Source organism: Mesoplodon densirostris, chromosome 16, assembly GCF_025265405.1.
Source record: "Mesoplodon densirostris isolate mMesDen1 chromosome 16, mMesDen1 primary haplotype, whole genome shotgun sequence".
In the NCBI taxonomy this organism is placed as follows: Eukaryota; Metazoa; Chordata; class Mammalia; order Artiodactyla; family Ziphiidae; genus Mesoplodon; species Mesoplodon densirostris.
The window spans coordinates 37,317,443-37,324,629 of NC_082676.1; the positions used below are offsets into that span (position 1 = coordinate 37,317,443).

The 7,187-nt window shown below is 47.1% G+C and overlaps 1 protein-coding gene across 1 annotated transcript in view; it reads right to left on the reverse strand.

Moving 5' to 3' along the window:
• LOC132476165 (NADPH--cytochrome P450 reductase) overlaps positions 1 to 7,187 on the reverse strand; it is a 60,718-nt gene that overhangs the window by 32,577 nt on the left and 20,954 nt on the right. The gene's annotated exons all lie outside the window — the stretch shown is intronic.

Below are 7,187 nucleotides of genomic sequence, written 5' to 3' on the forward strand. Positions count from 1 at the left end.
GAGCATGGTGGGAGCTTCGCCAGCTTCTGAAAGGGCAAACGAGGCAAGAACAGAAGGGCTCTTTCTCCATCGGACTGTTTACAACACCAGGGGCGTAAAATCATCCTCCAGGAAGTATTTGTGGCTTTGCCTTCGCTGTACATAACTTCTGGTCAGTAAATGACTGATCAACCAAGCTGGCACTGACATCACAGCGAGCTGGCCATGGATGGAGCAACAGGAGGGAAGGAAGCCAGTGAGTAAGTCAGTCGGCCCCTTTAGCAAGCACAGAGCCCAGGCAAACAGGCACTGCCACCTCCAGGCAGCCCAGACCCCCCAGCTGCAGTGGAAGCACGGCCCGCTCAGTCACAAAACTCGTCCATGGTTCAGTGGCTTTAAGACAGGGGAGAATCCTCAGGGAAACCAAGCCTGCTCTTGCCTAACAGCTCATCCTCCAGGACTTGAGAGATACTCAGGGGAAAGTGCCTCCCCAAGGCAGCCTGCTGAGAGCACTGCAGCTGGCACACATTCCCCTCTAGCTACAGTGTCCACCTCGTCAATCACCTAAACCGAGACAAGACAGTGTGGCTTTCTTTGAGTTTATCCTGTTTAGGATTCACTCAGCTTCTTAAATCTGTACGTTTAGGAAATCTTCAGCCATTATTTCTCCCAATACTTTTTCAGCCCCACCCTCTTTCTCTTCTTCTGGGACCACGATGACATAAATGTGTTTTGTTATTAGTCCCACAAGTCCCTGAGGATCTGTTCAGTTTTATCAGTCTAGTTTCTCTCTGTGACTCGGACTGGGTAATTTCTGTTGTTCTGTCTTCAAGTTCACTGGTGATTCCCTCTGCCATCTCCATTCTGCCATGGTGCCATACACTGAGTTTTGGTTTTCTTTTCTTTTTTTCTTTTTTTATGTTATAGTATTTTTCAGTTCTAAGATGTCTGTTTGGCTCTTCTTTATATCTTGTATGGCTGTATTTTCTCACTCAAGTTGAGATTTTCCTAGTTCTCAGTATGGTGATTTTTAAAATTGTATCCTGAACATTTAGGGTATTATAACACTCTAAATCTTATTTAAATTCTCTCTTTTGTCAGGCCTCTTCCACCATTGTGCTGGTGGGAGATGGAGGGCACCAACTCATTGCTGTGATTTGTAGGCATATCCCAATGGTTTCAACACCATGGGGAGGCCAGGTGTAGGGGAAAATGGAACTCTGAGGAAGAAGAAGGTCAGATAGTCCAAAGAGTCAAAGAAGGGTCACCCAGGGGCCAACCTCTGAGCCAGGTGATGAAAAGTGACCAGGTTCCAACAGTCAGGTAAAGGAGGTAAGAGTCGGGACTTCCCTGGTGGTCCAGTGGTAAAGAATCCGCCTTCTAATGCATGGGACGTGGGTTCGATCCCTGGTCAGGGAACTAAGATTCCACAAGCCGCAGGGCAACTAAGCCCGCGAGCCACAACTACTGGGCTCACGTGCCTCAACGAGAGAGCCCGCGTGCCACAAACTACAGAGCCCACACACAACTAGAGAGAAGCTCGTGAGCCACAACGAAAAGATCCCGCATGCCGCAATGAAGACCCAATGCAGCCCAAAAAAAAAAAAAAAAAAGAAAAGGAGGTAAGAGTCGTTCCAGACAGAGGAAGCACATGCCAAGATGCTTGATAAAAGAGCAGTAGTTACAAGAACCTAGTGTGACTCAGAGTGGTGTGATGAGATGCACGTATATGTATGGGTAAAAGGCTGGTAAGGAAGAGAATGGCCTTTAAAAACAGATTAAGACCAGTTTGCAAAGCGCCCAGGAGCCCTCTACGTATCTAAGGTCTTTGAGCCCTGGTTGGAGATGATGACTGGGCGAGGGTGTGGCATGATTAGAACCATGTCATAGGGTGGTAACCCTGAACAGTGGTCACACCCAAAGGGTCAATGCAGACATGGAGCTATGACCAAGCATCCTAGACTAGAACACCCTCAGGCCAACATTCTATGCAGATGCCCAAATGCCCCAGCTGATGACCTTTCCCCCACTTAACAGGGCTTACGGGTGGGATGTGGAGACGCATGACTGGCACTGTGTCTGATGCAATGACGTGAAAGAGGAAGGCAGCCAGGGGAGCTGGATCTGTGAAAGCATGACTTGGCAAGAAGCAGGCAGAAGACCTAGCATCACTCAGCACAAATGGAGCTGACAAAGCCCCACAGGAACTGCAGGCGGTCGTGGACAGCCACGTGGGCTTGTTTCTATCAGCCTCTCTGAGGCCTTGGCCACCTGGCCTGAACTCCAAGTGGGGCAAACCCACAGATCCCCTAAGGCAATGTACTCTGGGGCATTCTGAGGGTATAACTTAGTAACCCTACTAAAAGTTAGCACAAGGCAATTTATGGGTACAAGAGACTTCACAGGAGTTTTGTGAGATAATAGAAAAAATATATATATATACACACATATATATATGTATACACACACACACACACACACACACACACACACACACACACACACACACACACATATATGTCTCTGCCCCCAGTCCCTGGTACAGAGCTCCTAAAACTCTTGTAATTTCCTAAGTGATAAGAGCACTTGGAACATCTTTTGTTCAAATGCAACTCTGGGTGGGCTCCTGCACAGGGGCTGGTTACCAGAAAGACCAAGCCATGAATAGAAGCTTGGATTTTTTCTTTTTCGTGGTACGCGGGCCTCTCCCATTGTGGAGCACAGGCTCCGGACGTGCAGGCTCAGCGGCCATGGCTCACGGGCCCAGCCGCTCCGCGGCATGTGGGATCTTCCCGGACCGGGGCACGAACCCATGTCCCCCGCATCGGCAGGCGGACTCCCAACCACTGCGCCACCAGGGAAGCCCCAGAAGCTTGGAATTTTCAGTCCCTGCCTCCACCCCTTTCTCTAGAGAGGGGAGAGGGGCTGGAAATGGAGTGAATAACTGGTCATGATGACATGAGGAGACTTCCTAAAACCCCCGAAGTGTGGGGCTCAGACAGCTTCCAGGTTGGTGAGCACATCCATGTGCTGGGAGAATGACCCTCCCTCTACAGGGACAGAAACTCCTGGGTTCTGGACCCTCCCAGACCTCACTCTATGTATCTTTTCATCTGGCTGTTCATATGTATCCTTCGTCATATCCTTCAATAAACTGGTAAATATAAGTAAATGTTTCCCTGAGTTCCGTGAGCTGCTCTAGCAAATTCATCAAACCCGAGTAGCAGGCTGTGGGAATCCACATTTACAGCTGATTGGTCAGAAGCACAGGTGACAACCTGGACTTGTGACTGGCATCTGAAGCGGGGTGTGGGGAGCAGTCTTGAGGGACTGAGCCCTTACCCTGTGCAGTAACGGATGACAGAGGTTCGCACACTCTCCAAGAAGAACCTTCTGACAAAAATATGTAGAAAGAAAATGAGCTGTTGTGAGGCGTGGCCCCCCGCCTCCATCACTGGAGATGTGTCAACACAAGGCTAGGTAAACTGTGCTTAATGACAGAGCGCCTGCCACCCCAGGGGCCTGGGACACAGACCTGCCAAATTAATGATCATTAAACTGAACCGGCTGATTGGCGACGATGCCAGGAGGAAAACCCCTAGTCTCTGACCTGAGTTAATACTTCAATACTGATTCCTGGACCTTCTTTCCCTGAGTGCATTGAAAAACACACACACACACACAGACACACACAGACACACACAGACACACACACACACACACACACACGCTTCTAGTTCATGTTAAACAAGACCAGCTATGGAAAGCGAAAGCAGACAAGGACGCTGTGACACGTGATCCATGGCACATCCTAAGGACTCAGGAAATAGGGAGACGGGGAGGCACACGGCAGACTCTGAAAAAAGGGGGAAGTACTAACTCTTCTGATTAAGAAACTGGTCCCAAGAACAGTCCGCGCTTCCCACAGAGCCGGGCTTTCGGCTTTTAAGGAGGAGCATCTTCAGGGGTAAATGAGTCTCAGCCCCCAAGCACACCGCCATCATGTCTGTATGACATCTTTTCAAACCCAACTCCCTCTGCACAGACACAAGTGCTGCTCCGTGATGGGACTTCACTGCTCCTTCTGGCCCCAAGAGGAAGGACTTGGTAAACCGTGGCAGGGAAGGAATGCCTGCCTCAGGCCTCCTGGACCAGGCACCTCAACAGCCCTTTGTGCCCTGTGATTCCACTGATTCCTTTTGTGCCTGTACAGCCTCTAGCGACAGGGGACTCAGCACCTCCCATCCCAGTCTCACCCCGCTCAAATGGTTATCTTAAAGGATGATATGTCAGGCAGAAGCTGACTACCCAGAGAGCTGTTTTCTCTCTAGAGTTTTCTTTCATTTTTTACATATATAAATACGTTATACACACGCATCTACATACACTCATTAAAAAAAGCAGATAAAACGTATTCTACTTTGTAACACAGTTTTTCACGTTGCTAAAGAATCCTTTATAATGATATTTTCTTGGGCTGCCTGATGGTCCACTGGTTTGGCGTACCATTATGCAATGACTTTTCCTATTCTGCGCTTATTAAAATATTTTTGAGCACTTAAATCTATATGGGCAACAGAGAGAAAAGATGAGAAAAACATGGCCCGGCTGTGCAGCAGTGCGCAATCTGGTCAAGGAAACACAGAAGACACTGCGGTCAAATGTGAGAAATGCTATAAAATCACTGTTTACAAAGTGCCATGGGGACAGAGGGGAGAAGTGATAGCTGCTCCAGGGAAACGCGGGCACACTGCACACAGGGATGATTTTGGCAGGGTCGTCTCCAACTTCTCACTCTGAGGAACAGATGCACAGGGGCCCATGTAAGCAGGCACGGGGCCTGGCACTTTTGGGGTGTACATCAATGTCTCAGCCACTCTACATGGAAAGTACTATTATCTCCTTATAACGATGACATGAGTACTCAGGTGGGTTTGAGTGGTTTGCCTGAGGTCACACAGCTGGTGAGGGGTGCAGTTTGAATTAAAATGTGTGTCTGTTACTGACGTTCATTCTGATTTCTTCCCTAAATAATATTAAGAAAAGTATCTTTAAACAAAAATCTTTCTCTTAAAAAAAAAAAATCTTTGGGGACTTCCCTGGTGATCCAGTGGGTAAGACTCTGTGCTCCCAATGCAGGGGCCCGGGTTCGATCCCTGGTCGGGGAACTAGATCCCACATGCATGCTGCAACTAAAGATCCTGCATGCCCCAGTGAAGATCCCACGTGTCGCAACTAAGACCTGGCACAGCCAAAATAAATAAATTTTAGGACTTCCCTGGTGGTGCAGTGGTTAAGAATCTGCCTGACAGTGCAGGGGACACGGGTTCGAGCCCTGGTCCGGGAAGATCCCACATTGCAGTGGAGCAACTAAGCCTGTGTGCCACAACTACTGAGCCTGTGCTCTAGAGCCCGCGAGCCACAACTACTGAGCCCGCGTGTTACAACTACTGAGCCTGCGCTCTAGAGCCTGTGCTCCTCAACAAGAGAAGCCACCGCAGTGAGAAGCACGTGCACCACAACACAAAGACCCAAGGGCTTCCCTGGTGGCGCAGTGGTTGGGAGTCCGCCTGCCGATGCAGGGGACGCGGGTTCGTGCCCCGGTCCGGGAAGATTCCACATGCTGCGGAGCGGCTAGGCCCGTGGGCCATGGCTGCTGGGCCTGCGTGTCCGGAGCCTGTGCTCTGCGGCCGGAGGGGCCACAACAGTGAGAGGCCCACGTACCGTAAAACAAACAAACAAACAAACAAACAAAAAGAGAACATGGTAAAACAAAGACCCAACACAGCCAAAAATAGATAAATAAAATAAATTTTAAAAATTAAAAAATTATAATTAGGGCTTCCCTGGTGGCACAGTGGTTAAGAATCCGCCTGCCAATGCAGGGGACATGGGTTCAAGCCCTGGTCCAGGAAGTTCCCACATGCTGCGGAGCAACTAAACCCATGCGCCACAACTACTGAGCCTGCGCTCTAGAACCCGTGAGCCATAACTACTGAGCCTGCGCTCTAGAGCCCACGAGCCACAACTACTGAGCCTGCATGCTACAACTACTGAAGCCTGCATGCCTAGAGCCCAATATCTGCAACAAGAGAAGCCACAGCAATGAGAAGCCCATGCACCGCAACAAAGAGTAGCTCCCGCTCGCCACAACTAGAGAAAGCCCGCGTGCAGCAATTAAGACCCAATGCAGCCAAAAATTAAAAACATTAAAAAAATTAATTAAAAAAATCCTTAAATTCTCGACTAGATTTGAATTCTTAGAACTCTTGACACATACATTGCTCTCAAATAGATCAACCTCAGGCAGAATGATCAGGAAGAAAAGAAGACATAAATCACCAATATAGGGAATGAAAAAGAGGACATCAACAGGTTCTATAGACACTAAAAGGGTAATATGGGAAATTATAAACAACTTTATGTCAACATTTGATAATTTAGATGAAATGGACAAATTTCTTAGACACAAACTGTCAGAGCTCATTTGAGAAAAATAGATAAGCTGAAGAGCTCTCTAAAAGAATTCAAATTACTAGTTAAAACCTTCACCAAAAATGAACTCCAGGAGCACACAGCTTCACTGGTGAATTAAATCAAACATTTAAGGAAGAAATTATACCAATTCTGTACAAATTCTTTCAGGAAATAGAAGACTTCCCAACTCTTTTATGAGGTGTGTATTACTCTGATACCAAAACCAGACAGAGACAGTACAAAAAAGAAGGCTACAGACCGACGTGCTTCGTGAACACAGATGCAAAAATCTAAAATGTTAGTCAATCGAATTGAGCAATATGTAAAAAGGATACTATGTCATGATCAAATGGAGTTTCCTCCAGGAATACAAGGTTAGTTCAATATCCAAACATCAATGTAATTCACTATATAAACAGGTTTTTTAAAAACCCACCTGATCATCAATGGATGGAGAAATTCAACATCTATTCATGATGAAAAATTCAGTAAACTAGGAATAATAGGGAACTTCTTCAACCTGATAAAGTGTCATGGACATGTTATTATAATAATAGTAGTACCCACTTCACTGGGTTATTGTGAGGATTAAACAAGCTGAACTTGTAAAGGGTTTAGAACAGTGCCTAGCACAGAGTATGTGTTGTAATAAATGTAGCTGTTACTACTATGAAAAATTCTTTGAACGACAAGAAGTAAACAAGAAGAAGTATTAAGTACCCATAGACATG